This window comes from Heloderma suspectum, chromosome 6, assembly GCF_057233095.1.
Source record: "Heloderma suspectum isolate Gila_16-S chromosome 6, 16-S_ref, whole genome shotgun sequence".
Taxonomy (NCBI): Eukaryota; Metazoa; Chordata; class Lepidosauria; order Squamata; family Helodermatidae; genus Heloderma; species Heloderma suspectum.
In genome coordinates this window covers 123404966-123427987 of record NC_139463.1, presented here as the reverse complement: position 1 = coordinate 123427987, position 23022 = coordinate 123404966, and the positions used below count along the sequence as shown (strand labels likewise).

The 23022-nt window shown below is 47.1% G+C and overlaps 1 protein-coding gene and 1 gene segment (V, D, J or C); both read right to left on the bottom strand.

Moving 5' to 3' along the window:
- Nucleotides 1-23022, bottom strand: part of LOC146342978 (immunoglobulin gamma-1 heavy chain-like) — a 675086-nt gene that overhangs the window by 354345 nt on the left and 297719 nt on the right.
- Nucleotides 1-23022, bottom strand: part of LOC146342982 (uncharacterized) — a 197270-nt gene that overhangs the window by 149045 nt on the left and 25203 nt on the right. The gene's annotated exons all lie outside the window — the stretch shown is intronic.

Here is a 23022-nt window from a genome sequence, read left to right as displayed (position 1 = left end):
ACGTAAACATTTACGTAGCCTATCACGTTTTTTTTTTTTTTTTTTACTGGAAATGGTGGTGGCAGCAGCTGGTTGGAAAACTGGCCGCCGCAGCCGCTGCTGCCGCCGCACCACTGCCAGAGCCGCCGCCGCCAGGGACATTCGCACAAGGTAAGTCCCGTCCTGGGGGGGGGGCGGGGGGATGGCAGACCGTTTCGCCACCAATTTCGGGGGGCCGAATGTACTGGCATTCGGCCTCCCTGAGATTTGTGGCGAAATTCTCTGACATCCCTAGTAAATACTTACGTAGCCGATCATGGCAAAAAGCAGAGGCACAAATGGCGTAGCAGCTGCTGTTTGCGTCCCTGCCTTTTGCTGAGATAGGCTACGTAAATAATTATGTAGCCTATCACGGCTTACTGCAAGGATGCAAATGATGGCTGCCATTTGCAGCTGCAGCAGCCCGGCAGTGGCCAGAACCCCGGCTGCGGCCACCCCCTGCCGGCAGCTCTGCGGAGCCGCCATGGAGTGGAGCCGGCCGGGGAGGATTCCGGAGGGAGGGACGGAGAGCCTCCCCCCCACCACGGATGCCCCGGACTGGACAGGTGAGTGGCATTCGTACATCCCTAAGCCTTGGCACAAATTCTTCTGGGGCAAGGCTGCCACCTGCTGGACCAGTAAAATATCAAAGGATCGCTTTCATGGTGGCTACCAACCAATAGCCTTTGCTTTGTCTCCAACATTTATCTCCTCTGGTTTCCTCTGCTTTGAGCAACATCATAATATGCAATATGCCGGTTCAGGGAGAAAATCTCTGCTAAATCTCACCATCCCAAATTTGACAGGAAACGTCTGGTCTTCCCTTCTTGCTCTTTCAAAAAAATAAAGAAATTCATAGCCATAGACACACTGGTGCCACAGGACAACATTGAGCTCTTTCTCCTGGTGACTACATAGCTCACACTATGAGATTCCTGTGCCTGGCTCCTCACCATCCTTGAGCCATCCCAACTCTATGGTCCTCCTTCCTGGCTTTGTCCTTCACCTTCTTCCAGACTTGTAGACAGCTCCCCCTGCTGGACACCTACATTCCCTCAGATAAAACAGTATGCCTTGCAAGACCAGTAGTAGGGTGAGGAGGCCCTAGGCTGTCTTGTACCCTCTGATGAATCTCCCAGCCTTACCTCCCCCCCTCCGGCTGGAGGGGGGCAGACTGTGACACCAGGTAAGGCAGCTGCCACCATCTTCATTAGCTCTAATGTTTCTGGGTAGCGTAAATTGAGGTGGGGCTCAGGGGCATTGTGGGTAAGGAAGATGGTGGCAGTTGAAGCTGTCTGGCATGGTGCCATAAATTTGGGGGTTGGAAGGGAGGCCTGCATCAACTGTAGTGCTCCCCTTGAGTCCGTAGCTCCAACATTAGTCCTGCTGTATTGGTTGCTAATGCTGGGTGTGTTACCATGACCTGAGTGTGTGCCAAGAGAGAATGTTCTCCATTCCTGTGTGCATTCCGGTAAGCGGTTTTTGTATTGGCCTGTACCACCGTGTAGCTCCCGTATATCCCACGGTGGTTACAGCTAGTTCTAAAACCTGTATCAGCATTTGAGGCAGAGAAATGTCATTTTGGATGATTAATTTCTGCATTCAAAAATGACACATTCTGCAATGTAGAAACACTCGAGAACATAATGCATTTTGGACAAATATGCATATGTTTCTTTGCATTTCTTCCTCTGGCCTTACAGTGGCATTTCCATCTCATACGTGGGTATGTGTATTTTCCCTAATTTCCATTCTGCACACTCCAGTGTTCATATTCAAGAACCTGGAGGGGGAAGGTGACTCCCTCTCCACTGCCTCATCTCCCAAACACTATCCCCCCCCCACCATCTTTTCCTTCATTTTGCCCCATCTGCCCAATCAACCTCATGGGCCTTTAGTCCATCTCGCCCAGTATTGTCAACAATGATTGGCAGCAGCTCTCTAGGGTTTCGGGTAGGGTTTTTCCAGCCATATCTGCAGACGCCGGGGATGGAATCTGGGATCTTCTACATGCAAAGTATATTTTCTGCCACTGAGCTATAGCCCCTCCCACTGAAACTTTCTGCTTGGAAAGCAGAAAGTTTCAATTGGGCTTCCTGTCAAAGAATAAATCAATTGGGCTTCCTGTCAAAGAATAATTTTGAATGCTCAGAGACTCTGTGTGTGTGTGTGTGTGAGAGAGAGAGAGAGCGAGAGAGAGAGAGAGGGAGAGAGATGACAGTTTTATTCCTTAGTGATTTAGTCTAACGGCTTCTTGGTGGCAAGCTAACTTTGTACATCTAGAGATGCATATGACATTTGTGAGAGATGTGACATCTTCAGACATGAAGAAATATAAGGCAGAGAGAGAGAGAGAGAGAGAGAGAGAGAGAGATGGTGGGGAGGGGAAGAGAACACTCAGTGCTGAATTACTTAGGCAGTTCTGTAAATATGGTGAAGTCGATGAACAGAAAGAAGTATAGGAACACACTCGTGTCGCCTGGGGAGGGTGGAGATTAATTATGTGCATACATCAGAAATCCTGTTGGTTTTGAAGTGGACTGTTTTTCAAATAGACAACTCAGTGTGGATCTCTGAATATTGATTCCCTCGCCCCCCATTATTAATAAATCACAACATTGGCTGGACTTTCAGGGTGTTCTGCTTTGAGAGAGGAGAGAACAACATGTGTTTGCCCCTGGAGAACTTCTGGTCCATCAGCAGGTGAGGTGCTGTTATCGTCCTTCTGTTTTCTCTCTGACCCTTGCTGATTTTTCAGAATGAGTTTGACTGTTGCTCCCTCAACCTTTTGAAAGTGAGGCATTTTCTTAGTGTCATTCTGAGATCTAAGCCAGGGATAAGTAGCTGGCCTGCTATATATATTTAAATTACAGACAAATCTCTCTCTCTCCCCCTTCCCTCTGTCTCTCTTAGCCTCTCTCTTTCTCCACAGCTCACAGGTAGGGGTGGATGAGAAATTCATTTGGTTTTCAAATTTGCACTTCCTGGACCTAAACACAAACTGGAATGCAGTTGAAGTTTGTACTTTTCTGAAGTTTGCAACAGAGTTTGCAAAATCAAAGTAAAAATAAAATATGTACCAAATATGTGTGCATTTGAAAAAAGTGTGCATAGAAATGCATACATTTGAAAGTGCACACAAGTGTGCATATATTGGGGGAATTTTGTGCACAAAAGCTTTATTTTTATGCGAAACAATGTTTGCAAAAATGCACATGTTTGAAAAAATGTGCATAAAATGTGTAAAATGAGAACCTTGACAAAATTGAATTTGGCAAATTCACCCATCCCTACCCACAGCTCATACTATTAGCCACTTACATGATCCCTAAGATACATCTGTATGGAAATTATGCAGATTTATAAAAAAAAAATGTTGGGTGTATATTTAAGCAGTGGCAAAGAGAAAAACCTGTGCTTGTTCCATTTTTGTTAGCCCAATTAAACTGGATATGTGATGTGGTACATTACCATTTCCTCCTCCATTGGTGTCCTTTCTTTGAGAACTGGGATGATTTTATAAGGGTGTTAGTCACAGTGCAACCCCAGTAGCCACAGTGATGTGTTCCTATACAAAAACTTTGGCTGTGTACTTGAAATCTAGAAGGATACTATCAAAGACTCTACTCCAAACAGAACAAGGATTTGGTAGAAAACATTGGGTTTGATCCAGACTTAGTCCTACTTAGGGTGGACCTATTGATGGAGTACACCTATAAATAGGTCTACTACTACTGTACTATAAATAGAGTAGACCTATGAATTTGGTAGAAGGTATACTACGCTTCTCCCAGCATATGTTTTTGATAAGTGATTTATGACTGTAGTACCGTACACTTAGGGAAGTACGAACTCACCCCTGTCGGGGTTCTCTGAACTCCTGCCCAGGCCCTGCCCCCGCTCACTGGTCCCTGGACTGCGCTTGAGCCCCTCCCACTCTTGGAGAGCAGCCCACACTCACCCCAGTGGCTTTCTTGAGCTCCATGGACGCCATTTCTAAAAAAAAGGCGATCACAAAAATGGGCATGTTTTTCTATGTGCAAAAATGAGCATTTTGCGAATGCATTTTTTCTCATGTGTGAAATGTGCATTTTCGCAAAGGTACACATTAATGTGTGTACAGAGATGTGCATTTTTCATAACATACGCATTTTTGCACATATGGAAATATGAGAATTCGTAAAATGCACATTTCTGCGTGTGCACAAATTTGTGCATTTTTGCAATTGCCACTTTACTTCTCAGAAAATGGTGACTGTGAAGATGGACAAAGCTGCCGGGGTGAGTGCAGGCCATTTGCCAAGCATGGGCTGGGGGAGAGCAGGGGCAGGGGCTCTGCGCGTGTGGGCAGGAGCGGATCTGCTGGATTCCCAGACTGAATCAGGCACCTGTGCCATCCCTATGTATGCTAGGTCACTCTGTATTCCATAGTGATGTTCTGCAGTGCTCTACAATTAACCTCCAGTGTTAGCCCAGTGAAGGCAATGAGACCTCTTCTTTATGTGGAAGACTGCACCATTTCCTCTTATCATTTCTAAGCCATGTTTTCCATCTGATCACTTTTCATGGCTTCAAGTGTATCCTTCTGTCAACCACCATAGAAAACAAGGACTGATGAATTAGAAAATCCCATAAATGTAGATCCCCTTGTGGAATACAGATCTACAGAATGAATGGAGTATTTGGCACTGGGTAGCATTCTTATACATAAACTCTGATAAAGTTGGGATGATGTTTTTCCTTCACCAAAGACTGAGCAGAGAATGAATGCTTAAGTAAATCAGTATAAAAGTGTTCTTAACATTTTAGCTATGTACCATTATGTTCTCAAGTAAAAAGGGCCATATAAAGATGTATATAAGATTTCAAGTCTACAACTGAGCCATAATGTTCAGTCACCTGGAAGTCATGAGCCTTAGCAGGGTCTGTTTGATTTCATTACCAAGTATGTTCAGGGTGCCCGAAATCAACTTCATAGGATTATTGCCATCCAGTTTCCCCTTTTGTGCAAGTTCCTGCTTCAGTTTGTCCCACTGTGTATTTCACACAGTAGCACTTGGAGGTGTCTGCAGCCATCGCAGAGCTCAGTCTTAGAAAGTACTTGGTTTGGGAAGGAGCCATGGAGATGGTGATTCAGTTGTGGAAAGCTGGAGCATAGCTTGCAATCCCATCCCAGTGTTCCATCCATTCCAGCCCTTTCCCGGGAGTTTGGCATACCCAATTCCACCAATAGGCACTAGTAACCGAGCTCCCATTAACTGTACAGGTCAGCTCAAGCATCTCTCCTGGTCTCAGTACGGATTCCTTTAACAGGCGCTGGGAGGAAATACCTGAATCGTGGTGGTGGTGGTGGGAGAAGGCAAGAGGGCACAAGGAAAACTAGAGTTAGACAGGTTATCCATCCAGACCTGAAACACTTCTTTTCAGATAGCCACATCCCCACTTATTTAATAAAATAATAATAATTAATGGATCCTGTTAATCCGGTACCATTGAGATCAACATCTAAAATTGTAGTATTCCATTTTATGAGTTGTGGAAGGGCTGGAGAGTGTTTAGGAGATAACCACCTGGGAGCAGGGCCAGGAGGAAAGAGGGGAACAAAGAATGATGCCATTTTTTATCCCAAGAACAGAACAAATAAAAGTAGTACCAAAACAGGATGGGCTATGCCACAGTGAAGCTGAACACTCCACAGGGCTGCTATTTGAATGTGAGGGCAGTGAGAGGATTTGCATGAAGTCAAACATTGCTTTGGTGATGGGCCCTCCTCAAAGCCCATAAAGCGAGAAGCATCAGTCAGTGTCAGCTCCTTCTCACCTGGGTGGATATGCATGGGCATGTAACAGTATGAAGTACTGCATGGGATGAGACAGAATGACATAGAAATGAGACAATGCAGAATTAATACAGTGGACAAGGAGAGCGCAGTCCAGATCATACTGAAACATCAGATTGTACCATTCTGCAGTCCGGGTTGATTTCTAGAGCAGGAACTCATGTGCCCAAGGATCTGCCTTTCAGCAGGGTGGGCTTGGTGGCCTCTCAACCCCATGCATCTGCCTTGGTTCTTCCCAAACAATCTTTCTGTCTATTCTTCTCTGTCCAGAATTGAAATAGAAGACAAAAGTAAACTCTTCCACCTGAAAGGGTCTATTTTTAAAGTGTGCAAGAGCAAGAATTACTCATATTTGGAGGAGTCTACCTCCCTGTCCTAGGCATGCCTGTTGATTGGAAGGAGGGAAGCCCAGTGCAGTGACTCACGCAGAGATGCAGAAGGCAGCCTCCTCTAAGGGTGAGTAATTCTGCAGCATCTTTAGCTCAAACTATACATAACTCCATTCAAACAATTAGCAACTGCATGGGTATGTATGTGTGTTTTAGAGGCCAAAGCCCCCAATCCAGGTCAGGACCAGGGTGCAGGTGGGCAAGGGTGCTTTAATCCTTATCATTCCAACATGGCCTTGATCTGGATTGCTTCCCCTGTGCCCTCTAAACAAAGGACCAGTCACACAATTGCCAGTTGCGCAAACTGAGTCATCTCTAGTGTGGCCCTTTGTATTGGGAGGGGTTGAATATTCCAGTGACAACTGACACAGAAGGTGGGAAAGAAAGGTCTCCTTCCCTTGCTGAAGGCTGATTGGCAGGAAGCCAGAACACTGAATTACTATTATTAATAATGATTAATAATTATATTTATTTATATCCTGCCTTTTCCCCAATAATGGGACTCAAGGCGGCTTTACAACATTAAAACTTATACAGTTAAAACATATAAATAGAAATATACAAAAGTTAAAAATATAATTAAATCATCAAAAATATTAAAATTGTATATCAGAATTTAAAAAACAACAACAGTATAAACAATGGCTGGCTGGGGAATGCTGGGAGTTGTAGGCCTTTTCTCTGTCTAAACATGCACAGGATTGTGCCCTAATTAATGGTTCCTCTTACGGCACATGAACAGTTCTCTCATGGCATTTGACAAGTATAAATGCCATGAGAGAACTGTTCATGTGCCGTAAGAGGATCCATTAATTAGGGCACAATCCTACGCATGTTTAGACAGAGAAAAGGCCTACAACTCTCAGCATTCTATCACCTTGCATCCAGATTTTGGCTGCACAGAAAATTAGCCTAAGGCTGAGTCAAGTGTGTGAGGGTGATGCATTAGCTGAGCTGAGAATTAATACATCAACTGAGCTGGTTAACAAGAACTGTTTTTGCTTAGCTTAGCACATTCTTATCTGTCTGTCTGTCTGTCTGTCTGTCTGTTTATTGCATTTATACCTCGCCTTTTTTCCTCTTGCAAGGCACCCAAGGCGGCTTACATTATCCTCCTCCTCTCCATTTTATCCTCACAACAACAACCCAGTGAGGTAGGTTGGGCGGAGACTCTGTGACTGGCCCAAAGTCACCCAGTGAGCTTCCATGGCTGGAGACTAGAACCCGGATCTCCTGGCTCCTACACCACACTGGCTCTCTTAGACCCTGTTGCTAAGGGGAAGGGGCAAAGTTTTGAGTGAGTTGCTTATTGCCTTATATGTACATAAGAAAAGCAATATACCATGAAGTGCCTTAGCCAGTCGGAGGAAGGGGCTTTGTTGCCTCGGGCCTTGCCCAGGGCCAGCTTTGTTTTCGGCATTAGCCGCTTGCTGGACTGTTTGCAAACAATAAAACTGTGTTGGACCAAGCCTGAGCGTGACTCGTTTTCTTGGGGAAACTGACTGCCTCCAAGGTAAACCGAACTGCCCTTTGTGCGACAAGGGGCAAATGAATTCCCAGAGCTCTACATTCTGTCCAGTGTGTGAGTTTGCTTGCAACATGCCAGCGGGCTGGCCTTTGTTATAACATAAAATCAATGTTTTCTAATCTTCTGATTGCTATACTTAAAAGTGTTTCATTTCCAGACTCTTCTAAAATCGGTGCTTCTTAGATGTGTTACGTTATTTCAACTTTCTGGGTGGTGTGGAAGTAGATTACACATTTTAGAGTACACTTTGAGCCTGTATTCTGAGGAAGAGATATATAAATATCCAGTTTTTACCCCCCGCCCACCAGAATTAGCATGTCTGGGGATGAGGGTGCGCCAAATTAGTTTTCTAATTCATGTGAAGTGTCTTAACATGAGTATAGAATCATAGTATCATAGAATAGTAGGGTTGGAAGGGGCCTACAAGGCCATCGAGTCCAACCCCCTGCTCAATGCAGGAATCTAAGTCAGAGCATCCCTGACAGATGGCTGTCCAGCCTCGTCTTGAAGGCCTCCAGTGTGGGAGAGCCCACCACCTCCCTAGGGAATGGGTTCCATTGTTGTCTTGCTCTAACAGTCAGGAAGTTTTTCCTGATGTTCAGCCAGAATCTGGCTTCCTGTAACTGTAGCCCATTATTCTGTGTCCTGCACTCTGGGATGATTGAGAAGAGAGGCCTTCCTCTCTGTGACAACCTTTCAAGTAGTTGAAGAGTGCCATCCTATCTCCACTCAGTCTTCTCATCTCAAGGCTAAACATGCCCAGTTCCTTCAGTCTCTCCTCATAGGGCTTTGTTTCCAGTCCCCTGATCATCTTTGTTGCCCTCCTCTGAACCCTCTCCAGCTTGTCTGCATCCTTCTTAAAATGTGCTGCCCAGAACTGGACACAGTACTCCAGATGAGGCCTAACCAATGCTGATTAGAGGGGAACTAGTACTTCCTGGGATTTGGAAGCTATGCTTCTATTAATTCTATTAATTCAGTATATAGGAAGCTGCCTTATACTGTGTTAGACCATTGGTCCATCTAGCCCATTATTGTTGACACTGATTGGGAGCCGCTCCCCAGGGTGTGTCATGTGGGAATCTTTCCTAGGCCTACCTGAAGATGTCGGGGATTGAGAATCAATGATTCTGAGAACGGAGAGTTTTGACAATCCACCAGTGAACAAGACATTTAGTCAGGCCTAAGATCCTTGTTTAGGATATTAGAGCATAATAATGTCATTCTGACAATATTATTCATAAACCATTTCCTTCCCTTTTTTGTATGGCTTCCTCCCTCACTTTGCTTGCCTAGAACAGTAATAAATGGCTGTCTCTGCAGCTTTCAGGGTGGCTCAGCTGAAGGTAAAACTCATGTCTGGAAGAATCGGCTAAGACATTTATCCAGTCCGCTTTGCTATTTGCGTTCCCCTTATTTTCGCCGTCTTAGTCTACGTAAATGTTTATGTAGACTAAGATGTGCCAAACTAAGGAACACAAATGTTCCTTTGTGTATGCACTTTTTTTTTTTTAAGTCAGCCTGATAGGCTACGTAAACATTTACGTAGCCTATCATGGCTGACTGCAGGGACGCAAATGGTGGCGGCTACGGCTGCTGCCATTTGTGTCCCTGCTAGCCAGTGGCCGGATGTCCGGCTGCTGGCGGAGCGGGCCAGCGGCTCCGCAGAATCACTACGGAGCACAGCTGGCTGGCCAGAATTCCGGGGGGGGGGGAGGAATGGAGTGCCTCCCCCCCCGGCGAGGATTCTGGGGGGAGGGACGGAACGTCTCCCCCCCAACCATAAACATAATCCGCTAAAGGTAAGTGCCTTTCGTACATCCCTACCCTTTACCCCATTGCTGTGCTGCCCAGTCTGCGGATCCGGCCAGAGTAAGCGGTGAGTGGGCGGGCGCCCTCTCTGAAGAACCATGTTGGCCAGAAAAGTGGCCAGAGCAGCTCTTCAGAGAGCCAGCCAGACCCAAATGCCTGGCTCTGAGGGGTCCTTCCTCAGAGTCAGGCCTTTTGGAGGAGGGATGTCCTTGGAGATCACCCACAGAACAGGTTGCTCCTCCTAGCACTGTACACACACACTGCCCACATCTCTCCTGTTACCTCCTGTCTCAGATCAGAGAAAATATCAGGGATTCCCTTGCACACCACTGCCCCCCTCAATTTCAGATTGGAGATAACATCTGGATTCCTCCAGGGAGGATAATGTGGTCGACAATTACAATGAGGATAGATTATTAGCATATATTAACTGTAACTAATATAATAGCCATAGCTAGAATATAACCTATTATATATACAGTAGGCTCTAACTGTGCGGAGTCAGATAATATGGATAATCTATCTATATGATAGATTTTAGCCATAGCGAAATGGAACCCCCATGGTCCGGGGCAGTATACACTGGAACAACAGATACTGGGCACAGAAACCAGGCTACAGCCATCACTTTCTCACATTGTTTGTGAGCTTCCAGAACCATCTGGTTGGTCACTGTTGGAACCAGAATTCTGGGAGAGATGGGCTGATCCAAGAAGACAATGGTTGTGTTGTTATCACCCTGTACAGCACCAAAGAGGCAGAGAGAAGAACATGTGTCATTTCTTGTAGGGGTTTCTAAGTTCTGTCTCAGATTGCACTGCTGCGATCCCCCCCCCAGCTATGATTTTTTTATGGGGCTTTATCACTGTGATGCCACCATGACTGGAACTGTGGCAAAACCGTCCCTTTCCTCTCAGCTTTCAAGAATTGCTTTCTGCAAACATGGTCTTGTGGATAAACAAGACATGGTCTTGTGGATAAACACACCTGTGATGGCGCATGAACAGGTTGTGCCGACCTAGTAGTACTTTACAGTTACGGTGGAGTTTTCCTTGTAAAGTTTGATTGCATCCTGTCAGCCAAGATGTACAATAACTGTACACTGTCTAAGGATGCCCAGTGCCAACAAAAAGTATTGTGGCACAACAATGTATCACATTGTGCATCTGGACATACAGTATGTGACCTTTGCAGTGTAGACACATCGGCAGCGTCACCTCTCATCCCTGCTTGCACCTGTGCTATTCCTGCCTATTTGCAATGCTGATTCCAGGTTTTCATGGGAACTGGAGTGCCCTGAAAAGGGACCTTCTTTTTGTAAGCGACCCATTTTAGTTCAGCATATCAACGTTGAACTAAGTTGCTATTTGGCCCTCTTCTATATGTAAACAGGTATCTGGGGAATGTGTCTTCCACATCCTGCATTGGTTCTCAACTTACCATATCCAGCCTGGATACATATACTGAGGCTCGGGGTGTGGAATTCAGAAGCCTGATGATTAGGGATGGCAGTGATTTCTGCTACGGACCCCAATGAGGCTGGATTCTAAAGAATCCAGCCCCCCAGAGTCCGTGGCGGAATGGACCACTCCCCTCTGCCACCCCGCGAAATTCTTCCTGGATGGACCCTACCTGCTGCCGGCTGGGTCCGGGTCCATCTGCTGTGGTCCACTGCCCTGGTCTGCGGATGGAAATGGTCTCCGGTGGAGTGGACGCCATTTGCGCCGCTACTTTTTTCATGATAGGCTACGTAAATATTTACGTAGCCTATCACTAAAAGAGCAGGGACGCAAATGGCGTCCGCTATGTTAGAAAAAGACTGTCCTCTTATTCTTTGGCTGTCAGCTCTTTGCTAGACCTTTGATCTATTAGTCATAATTATTGAGCCCACCGGACACATGTCCAGTGGCAGTGTACATCTGTTAAAAAGGGGAAGTCTGGTGAGACAGTCACATAAGCATAATCAGAAATAAACATGTTGACACAGTCGTGCTCTAATGAGTCAGCTAATGGCTCAGTCAGTTGACATGTTTTGGCTAACAAAAAATTGTAAAGGGGAGGGGGCATAAAAAGACTTATGCTTCCTTAGTTCGGGGTCCAGACTGCTGACTGCTCTGCACCCGTTTTGCAAAACGTTCAATAAAATAGTGTTGGATCCACTGCTGCCTGTCTGGCATCCTTTCTTTCAACCAGAAGCAAGAACTTTTTATCTAACAGCTACACTGGATGCCATTTGCATCCGCAGACCGGCAGCGGACAGAAGTCTGGCTGTGGACGGGCCCGGCCGGAGGCTCCATGGACTTGCCGCGGAGCGAAGCTGGCCAGGGAGGATTCCAGAGGGAGGGACGGATTGCCTCCCCGCCCCGCATATGCCCCAAAACAGACCGGTGAGTGGGGTTCGTACCCTACTGATAATCTCCTCTTTCATCTCTCCCACATGCATATTTCTCACTCAGTGGCTGGCCCAAGACCTTTTGCTGCCTAAGGCAAAGGACAAAACAGCATCCCGTCCCATTCCAGGTACAAAAGCCAACTGGGCTGGCAGTTGAATCTTTCTTCAATGCTGGCAACAAGACAGTGTTCACCATACCTGAGAAGGCAGCAAGCTAGCTTAGGAGGCACAGAGCAGGCTGGTCGGCACACAGCTCTCTCCTCCACCACCTTGCTGCTGCCTTCCAGCATCTGCCACCTGAGGCAACTGGCTCACTCTGCTTAATGGTAGGGCCGGTCCTGTTGCACCTTTATGCAGAGGAAGGATGCTTTTCTTGGCACAAAATCTCTGTGTCACACATAGCATACGCACAGCCCTGGTGCTTTCAAGCAGATGCACTTTCTTCACATGTTCCTTCCAAATGTAGGGCTGATGTGGGAAAGGTGGAATTGGGCCAGACCTCCTTACTCTGCCCCTGATGTTGTGCCCTGTGCTGCCCCCTCCCACTTGATGCTCACCCTTAGCACAGATGTCTGCAAAGGGGCAGCCTACGCATGAGCAGCTGCTTGAGCATCAGAGCTCCGTGTGATTTGGAGCCCTGATCACACAGAGGTAGGGATGTTAGAGAAATATGTCGCGGATTCAAATAAGGCCGGATTCCATAGAATCCGGGCATCCAAAGAATCCGGCCTCTAGAATCCATGGTGGATCAGCCCCACTTACCTCCGTTCCAGGAGGATTCCGCACGGAACGGCTCCAGCTACTTGCTCCTGGATCTGTCCCATTTGCCTTAGCACTGATCGCCATTTTTTTAAAAAAAATGGCTATCGGCAGGATGTGCACATAGACTTATATGCAAACTAGAGCCGTGAATCTTGAGTATAAGTCTATGGACACATAGACGTATTTGCAAGATTTAGAGCTCTAGTTTGCGTATAAGTCTATGGGCACATCCTGCTGATAGCCTTTTTTTTTTAAGGTGATCGGTGCGGAGGAGAATGGGACAGGTCCAGCATGTAAGCAGCCCTCAAGCCGGGCAGCTCCATGGAATCCTAGCAGAGCAGAGCCACTCCGGAGGATTTGGGTGGGGGGGAGGAATGGATTGCCTCCCCCCTGGGTGGATTACCCACCGGAACGGACGGTGGGGAATCTGTACACCCCTACGCAGCAGTCCTGTTCATGCTGATGAGTAGGAGCCCCTTTGCATGGGTTCAGGATCGATGCATAGTCATCAGGGGGTGGGCCAGCAGGGCATGCAATGGTAGAGGTGGGGCCCTGGGAAGCAGCCTGACCTTGCTCTCAATGTGTTAGCCCTATGCATGGAAAGGACACATGAAAAGGTCGAAGGAGAGCCAGGGATCTGTATTACATCTAGAGCTGTGTGCAAAGGGCTTCGCAAACTTCTCCAGCCTATCTGTGGGAAGAGAAACTGCGGGGAGGGGGACAATTTCACCACATTTCTCCTAGGGGAGGAGAAATTCTCCAATAGTATCTCACAGAGAGGGCTCACTATCTGTAGGGATAGTATCTCACAGGTCCTTTCTTTTTTTCCGAAGGTCTTTTGGTTTATTGCACTGCTTCTTCAAGTGGCAACAGCATCAACTGAGTCGAGGCTTCCACTCTTCTGAGGCAGAATTTTGAATTTCTTTGGGTGGTCTTTTTGAGCTTACCCAGTCCCTGTGAGGCAGCCCAGGGTGCTGCGTGAGTTCTCTCTCTCTCTATTACACATCTTCCCATTGGTCTGCAGCCTCCCAGGTCACCACTTCCTGAACTGGAAAAGCCCCATGGGAGGAATTGCCTTATGATGTCTTCCTTGTGATGGCTTTAACTGAAGTGTGGGAAGCTGAGGAGGCTATGGGCTGCCACAGAGATTGTTATACAATTAATCTCTGTACACTCCATGGCCACCTCACAAGTAAATTAAGCTCCATGGCCACCTCATAAGTAAAGTAAGCAGAAGAATCCCAAACCCAACCTATAAGAATTCTCCAGAATTTCTTCTCCTTTGAATTTCTTTTCAAAAGCAATTTCTTTTCTATCAAATTGAATGAGAATAGGGATGGACGAGCACCCTCCCATCTGGGTTCTCCCGGCACCTGCCCAGCAGCCCCTGCCCCCACTCTCTGGCCCTCTGGGCTGCACTCAAGCCCCACTCTGTGCTCAGTAAGCAGCCTGCAACTTATCCAGGCCTGTCGGTTTCTGTCCCAATCGTCATGTTTTTAAAAAACATGGCGATCGGCAGCCCATGACCATAGACTTATACGCAAAATAGTACTGTGAAACTAGAGTATATGGGCGATCCACAGCACTTTTTTACTTGTAAGTCTATGTGGGCACTATGTGGGTAAGTTGCGGGCTGCTTACCGAACACAGAAGGGTGGTCTGGGGACCAGCGAGCAGGGGGGAGTCCTCAGCGGGCGCAGCTTGGGGGGCATGGGCACTGGTGGTCCGACAGATTTGCCGAGTGAAATGGGCACACACATCATCCGTAACTATAAATGAGAATGGTTGGGAAAAAAAATCTGGGAGGAATTTTCGGCACAGCACTAATTACATCACCCTTACAGCACTGCCACAACCCGCTTCCCCTTTTTGTACAGGTCCCTGCTTTAGTCCATCTCTCTGTGCTTCTTGCACAGTAATACGTGGCAGTGTCTGCAGCTGTCACAGAGTTCAGCCAGAGAAAGTACTTGGTTTGGGAAGGATCCACGGAGATGGTCATCCGGTCACGGAAAACTGGAGCATAGTTTGTGCTCCCAGTCCAGTACCCCATCAAGTCAAGCCCTTTCTCAGGAGTCTGGCAGACCCAATGCCAATAGTAGCTGCTTGTGACAGAGCCCCCGGTGGACCCAATGCCAATAGTAGCTGCTTGTGACAGAGCCCCCGGTGGACCCAATGCCAATAATAGCTGCTTGTGACAGAGCCCCCGGTGACTGTACAGGTCAGCTCAAGGGTCCTTCCTGGTCGCAGTTCTTCTGGTCCAGATTCCTTTAACTGGAGCTGGGAGAAAACACCTGAATAGGGTGTAGGACAACACAAGAAAAAACAGTGTTAGACAGACTATGCCTCCAGACCTAAAATGCATTATCCCAGACACAACATCTCTGCTCAGTAAACCCAAATGCATGGCTTATCTTAAGTTCGTATCCTTCAGACCAATGCCTAAAATCCAGAGTATTTCATTTCCCCTTCCAGCCCTACTATTCTATGATTCTATGATTTCATGAATGATGGAAGAGGCAGAGAGGTTTTTCTTTTTCTTTCAGAAATCCCCCACCTGGGAGCAGGGCTAAGAGGAAGAGTGGAATGAATATAGGTGCCATTTTGAATGTGTGAAGGGAAAACATTAATTGAAGAAAAAAGAAAACACTCTTGAAGCCACTGACAGCTTTTTGCCTGAGCTACAGTGAAGCTTAAAGCCCCCTGTGGCTACTATTTGAACCCCGGGCCAGTGAGAAAATTTGCATAGTGTCAGAACACACTATGGTAACAGGCCTTGTGAAAATCCTATAAAGGAAGCGGCATCCGTGTCATCATCACTTTGTTCTCATCCTGCACTGGCAGTCAGTGATGCTGATAGGGATGTCAGAGAATTCCGCCACGGACTGAAATGGGATCGAATTCCCTTCAGTCCGTGCCACTGAATCCTCTGAGCGGAGAGGAGAGCCAAGTCTGTGCATGTCTACTCAGAAGTAAGTCTTACTGAGTTCAATGCAACTTACTCCTACACATGTCAGCACCCCACTTGCCCCCCAGCTCAGCTTTGTATTTCCACATCCAGCTCATGATCAAACCTCCTGTTAGTTATCTCAGAAGACCCTTGGGTGAATGGGTTTTTTTTTCCAAGGGAACACCTGGATTGAGGGAGATTCCCCCCGCCCACACATAATGGAAGAATATAGTTCTTCATATTCCCTGGTATGTTTATTCCTCATTTTGTCCATTCCCTGAGCATGTGCAGAGTGTGCTTTTTATTCAAACAAAGAGAAGGTTGCTGATCTTTCCCTTCATGCTGCATTTGTACAAGTGTGACTGCTTCAGAAAGAACTTTCCATTATACTGTCTCTTTTTCTTCATGAGTTTCATAACAGAAGTATGGTGTAGTGGTTAGAGTCCAGCCCAAAGTCACCCAGTCAGTGAGATAACTAACAGGCGGTTTGATCATGAGCTGGATGTGGAAATATAAAGCTGAGCTGGGGGCAAGTGGGGTGCTGACATGTGTAGGAGTAAGGTGTACTGAACTCAGTAAGACTTACTTCTGAGTAGACATGCACAGAGTTGGTTCTCCTCTCCATTTTTGCCTCACAACGTCAACAACCATGCTGGATGTGGAAGTATAAAGCTTAACAGGGAGAATAATACCTTGTGCAGAGCTCCAGACAGGCATGGTCATTTTAAAAGGTTTTTTCTTTCTTTAAAACAGCATTGCTTTAAACAAAGAGGGCATCGCTCAGGCAGGCACACCTAGGGCAGCCTTCTTTTGGGAAGCCCCGAGGAGGCGGAAGTGTTTTGGCTGAATGTAATTACTGCACATCTCAGGGCAGAGGGAAAAAATACGTAAATATCTATGAAAAATAGCCTTTCTTACGGAAGCTATGCAGACTCACGGAGATGGCTGGGCAGTGGAATTACGGTTGTCGGTATGGATTTATCTTCGTAATTTTTGGTGCAGAAAAAAAAAGGAGAATTCCGGGGCCTTGTGAACGACGGTACGGAACACTGGCCGTAAACTGTGGAAGTCAAGCAGCACAGAAGGTACACAATTCATACATCCCTAGTGATGCATGATCAAATGTGGGAAGGATTGTAATAACATAATATCAGTATAATATAGTGCTACACAGGAAGTGTCTCCTGTGTCTCCTACACTCCATTTCATGTCAGTTCTGTACAAGTTTGTGTGCGAATGTGTGTGCGTGTGTGCGTGTGTGTGCATTTTTGTATGCACTTCGAAAATTATACCTATTTGTTTGGCATGCATCCACTCACTGACTGAAGAGTGTCTGTATGCATTTTTTAAATGTATGCATTTTCTTGGCGCACTTTTCAAATATGCACATTTTATCAGACACATTTTTCCTGTCCTGCGGAATGCATCGCAAGTCCAGGAATGTATGGATTTCAAACGTGAGGCATGTCTGTGTTCATTTCCAGGTGGATCAGATTGGGGAATCGCATTGGAAAAAACCTTGATGGGACAGATCCCTCACACATCCCTAGCCAGACCACACAGCAATATCAGCTCAGGTTAAGCCCTATCAGTGTGGCTCTTTGCTGATGCTCATTGCTTGTCGCATTCGGCCATCTGGGCTGATCTTTTTTGAGGCAAGCTCTCATGTGTGAATGAGGTGGGTTTCAGCAGAGATGGTTTTGATGTCCACAACACACATTGTGGATATTTTTTTAAAAAATCTATTTAATCCTGTTGCCTTCCAAAGAGCTGACAGCTGAGGCACATCTTCTTTTTGTCCAGAAATAATTTAGGAGGCAAAAAATTTACTCTTCCATCTGAAAGGGTTGACTTTAAAATGTATAAGCATAAGAATTGCCAGCTGTCAGGAAACGCTCCCTCCCTGTGTCTCTGCATGAGTCCCTGTTCTAGACATGCCTCCTGACTAGAAGGAAGGCAGCCTGGTGCAGTGACTCATTCAGAGAAGCGGCTCCTTCTGAGGGCTGCTAATTTTCTTGCATCTTGGGAATGATGTGCAGTGCAATTCTTTGCATGTCTGCTCAGATACAAGCCCCATTGATTCAATGGGGCTTACTCCCAGGTAAGTATGCCTAGGATTATTCTGTTAATGTCCCAGTCATACCTAGTGCAGAGGTAGGGCAGAATCGCCTTCTTCTAGTGGAGGTTGAATAGAAGGATGTGGAGTCTGAGCAGAGCATCATGCAGAGAGGCTGTGGGCAGCCTCCTGTGTCACTGAACTGGAGTATTAAAATGTTTGCCATTAATTTATTTCTTATGGCACACTTGGTGTTCGCTTGTGACACTTACACCAGTGAATTCGGCTTGCACTCTGTAAGCAAACATCCACATTCCTGAAAGCTACTTGAAATCCCTGAAAGCTGATTCAAATGCATGAGTGGCCGGGTAGCCAGCCAGATGGGTGGCAAATAAATAAATAAATAAATAAGAATAGCAAAACACCCTAGCTCCTCATTCTGTCCCGTGAATGATTTTGCTTGTTATCTGTTGGCCTCTAAGATGGAGGGTGGCGGGTGGGGGTGGGGATCATGTCCTACATTCTGACTGACAACTGTATAACTATCCTGTTTTTCTAGTATCCGGGGCATATTTGAATATATCTTTACCATATTCCAACTTTCTGAGTGGCATGGAAGAACTGTCACAATTTGGGGGTACACTCTGAGTCCTCCATTTTGAGGAAGAGATGTCCCAGTGTCCCCCTTTCCATTTCCCCTCTAGCAATTAGGGTTTCTTAGACTGTGCAAATTTAAGTTTTCTGAGCCATATGGAAATTAGGGGTGCACGAAAGTCACTTACCTGGTATCGCAGCTTGCTTCGCGTTGGGGGGGAGACGCTTCGCTGCTCCCCCCGAAGTTCAGGCCAGGGGGGGAGGCTTCCCTCCTCGCCCGGCCAAAATTCAGGCCGGGGGGGAGGCTTCCCGCCTCGCCGGGCCGAAATTCAGGCCGGGGAGAAGCGCCCCATCTCCCCGGCTGCGAACTTCAAAAGAAAAAAAAACGCCCCTGTGATAGGCTACGTAGCGATTAACGTAGCCTATCATGGCTAGATCTGCAAAGTCAGCCATGATAGGCTACGTTAATCGTCACGTAGCTTATCACGGGTCACTTTGAAAAAAAAAAAAGCGCGTACGCAAATGGCGGCCCCCATAGGGAGCCACCATTCGCGTTCCTTATTTGGTCCCTGTAGTCTACGTAAAGATTTATGTAGACTACGGCGAAAATAAGGGCAACGCCTGCCACCGGGAGGGACATTCGTGAAAGGTAAGTCCCATCCGGGGGGGGTGGGGGGCAGGGGGGCAGAAGACAGAAAGGGAGCATTCCCGTGGGGAGGGAAGGGGAAGGAAAGGACTGGGGAATAGAGATGTACAAACCCCTTACTGTCTGGTCTGGGAGGGGGATCTGTGGAAGGCCAATTCAAGCTGCTCAGGGCCCTGGCCCCTGAGGAATCTTCCGGAGCTCAGCTGCATCCACTGGACTTGAGGGAGCGGCTCTCTAGGTCCCTATAAGATGCGATAGGCTAATGGCAGCTGCCATTAACCTATTGCGGGAAAAATACAGCCGTAAATGGTGTATTGTACACCATTTGCTGCTATAAAGCACTGACTTTGCCCTAAACTGCAGGTATTACCATCCCCGCCACTCTGCTACTGCTCACGCTCTGCATTGGATGGCTGTAAGCCTCTGAATTCAGAGGCTTACAGCCATCCTGATGGGATTGTGCCCTAAATGTCACTTTGCGAATAGTCTTACTAAATAGTTCCCTCTTCTAAATTGTCAAACATTTATCTATAAACCAAGATATTTTTACACTAAGGGGGCAGAATCCAAGGGGGTGCTTGTGCCCCCACTGATTCCCTTGTACCCCACAATCCCAACAAACAGTGGGTCCCGGCGATTCCATGGCAAAAGCAAGACCCACTACTTGTGCAGTCCATAGATGAAGCCTAGAAATGAATGGAAACACTCGTTTCTGGAAGGAGGCAGGTCAGCGGTGTTCCCTTATGTGAGCTCCATCAACCTGCCTTCTTCCAGAAATGAGCATTTGCTCTTGTTTTGGGTTGCCCCTGGAAGCTCTAAATCTCCCTTGTGTAAGTTGTGTGCACTACTTGCAGAAGGGAATCCCCAGGGCACAGGAGAATCAGCAGGGATACTGCCCACGGTTCTGGTTGCTCTTTTCCTATTTGCCTATTCTTTCATTGTGAGAAATACCTACACATCTATGCACCTAAATTCAGATGACCCTGGGCATTTCTCAGGGCAAACCTATGGCTATTTGTATACTAAATTAGGGATGGACGAAAGTCCCTCACCTGATCCCAACGCTTGCTTCGCGGTGGGGGGGAGGTGCTCCGTCCCTCCCCCCGAAATTCTGGCCGGGGGGGAGGTGCCCCGTCCCTCCCCACCAAAATTCTGGCCAGGGGGGAGGTGCCCCATCCCTCCGGCCATGAAACCTTGTCTCCTGCCAGGACGCAAATGGTGGCGACTGTAGCCGCCGCCGTTTGCGTCCCTGCAGTCAGCTGTGATAGGCTACGTAAATGTTTACGTAGCCTATCATGGCTGACTTTGAAAAAAAAAAAGCGCGTACGCAAATGGTGGCACCCATGGCCGCCGCCATTTGCGTTCCTTATTTTGGCACGTGTAGTCTACGTAAACATTTACATAGACTACTGCGAAAATAAGGGCAATGCTATTTGCGTTCCCCTTATTTCCGCCATAGTGTACGTAAATGTTTACGTAGACTACACGTGCCAAAATAAGGAACGCAAATGGCGGCGCCCATGGGCGCCGCCATTTGTGTACGCGCTTCCCCTCCCCCAAAGTCAGCCGTGATAGACTACGTAAACATTTACGTAGCCTATCACGGTGTTTTTTTAAAATCTAGCCATGATAGGCTATGTAAATCTTTACCTAGCCTATCACATTTGTTTGTTTGTTTGTTTTACTTGGAAATGGCGGCGGTGGCAGCCGGTCGGAAGACTGGCCGTCGCTGCTGCCGCACCACTGCCGAACCGCCACCGGAGCCGCTGCCGCCAGGGACATTCAAGCAAGGTAAGTCCCGTCCCGGGGGGTGGTGGTGGGGTGGCAGACCATTTCTCCACCAATTTCGGGGGACCGAATGCACTGGCATTCGGCCTCCCTGAGATTCGTGGAGAAATTCTCTGACATGCCTAAATATGCTTAAACATCTAATACACCCACATATCTTCTTCTCCAGAGGATCTTTCAACAGAGAGACCTGGTTTGCTTGTCCACTGCAGGCCACTGTGGCTTATTAGTTATGGTGGGTTGTGGCACTTGTGGGCCGTAAGTTGGCAATCCGTGTCACCACCACAGTGGCTTCTTGTCGTGTGTGAACTCAGCAAAGGTGGGTTGCTGGGATGCTTGACAAGCCACCCAGGACTCATGGCCTGTTTTAGGGTTGCGGGTGGCCTGTCAAGCACCTCAGTTAGGGATGTACGTTCTGTGTAAAATCCTCTCCGTCTGTGTTTCCCGGATTGTCAGGTGCTTTTCATTCCATCATCTGCCCACAGGCAGATGCAAATATTTTTTTTCATCATGCAGAAAAATATGGAAATAATTCCGTAAATATTTGCGTAAATATTCACATAATTTACCTCAGCACGTTACATTTAGTGTAGTGTCCCCCATTCCATTCAACGATTCCTCAGCAGAAAGTTATGTATTTTTCTACTGATTGATATGTGTAAATTTCGGGAAAGTAAAAAAAAAAAAAAAATCATCCGAAAGTCCACAGACTCTGCATGGCCTGAGGGGGGGTCGCTCCGCATCAGATTCCGTGGGTTGCATTCTTGGAAATCTGAGCTCATTTTAAACCATCTCAAATTTCTCCGGCATCCCTAACCTCAGCAACTCACCCTTGCTGGGTTAGCACAAGCTATGGTGCTCCCCCACTATGAATATTCAACATGGCGGCCACTGCCAAGACAAGAAGCTCTGCGGGAACCCCATAGCGGCTTCTTGTTGCATGTGAACCCTCCCTCTGCCTGAATAGCACCCTCTCAGCATTTTTTCTTTGGCTCCAAACAACTAGTGAAACAAATGAAAAAAAAAGATATTAAAATCCTAATCCTTAAACAAATTACAATTTACTTGGTAGAGGTGCTTGCCTTCATCCAAGTGTGCTTGGGATTGTAGCATGAGCTAAGTAGGGACGTCTGCCTCCACTTATCACTCCCCTTTCTGTCTTAGTGGCTCAGTGGCTATTATAGGCTATGCCCCTGAGCAGGGTTGCCTGAGTTTGAATTCGATCTCTCTGAATTCTGATATGAACTGACCTGATCTAGACAAATGAACAGACTGGAGCATAGCATCTATCCATCAGATCTTTCACATCTCCAAATTTTGCAACAGTTCTCTGCTCAAAAAATGTATAAAAATGTATTTTGAGAGAAAACACATTTACAAATACGTTTGGTAGAGAAAATATGTTTAGAAATGCAAATTTTGAGATAAAAATCTTTAAAAAATAGTATTTAAATGCAAATTTCCATGTTGATTTTTTAAAAATGTGGAAATTAATGCTGAGTCAGGATGGAACATATTTATGGGTGAACACGTGTGAAAGCAACACCAACCAGAAATAGAATGATTAGGGATGTACGAAACTCACCTTTTTTCAGATTGATTCGTGGTGGGGGGGAGGCGATCCGGTCCTCCCCCCCGGAATCCTGCCTGGCCGGCTCCGCTCCGCCGTGGCTCCGCGGAGCAGCCAGCTAGGGCCGTCCGCAGCCGGAGTTCTGGCTGTGGACTGGCTGCTGTGGACGCAAATGGCGGCCGCTGTAGTGGCCGCCATTTGCATCCAGCCAGGCTGCTGTAAATACTGCCGTAAATACGTAAAGTAAATAATTCCATAGCCTACCACAGCTGCAAGGCAGCCAGTGGCAGCTGCAGCAGCCTGGCTGCAGCCGGCCAGGAGACCAGCCGCTGGAGCCGCCGCCACTGTTGAATCCGCCACATCCGCCCCAGGTAAGTTCCGTCCCAGGGGGATTCTGTGGGGGGGGCAGGGGGGGCAGGAGGCCGTTCTGCCACAGATTCCACGGGGGGGGGGGCAGGATTCTAAAGAATCCAGCCTCACTGGAATCCGTGGCGGAATTCTCTGCCATCCTTAAGGATGATCTGTCCATTCCTAATGCTGGCACAGACATTGGTTTCATTTCGGTGCCAAGTTAAAACATGGCTTTTCACCAAAGCCTTTGAGGGCTAAATGCATTCCCTAAATTAGCACACTGTTTTAACTGTTTTACTGTTTTAGATTGTCTAATCGGTATTAGCTTGT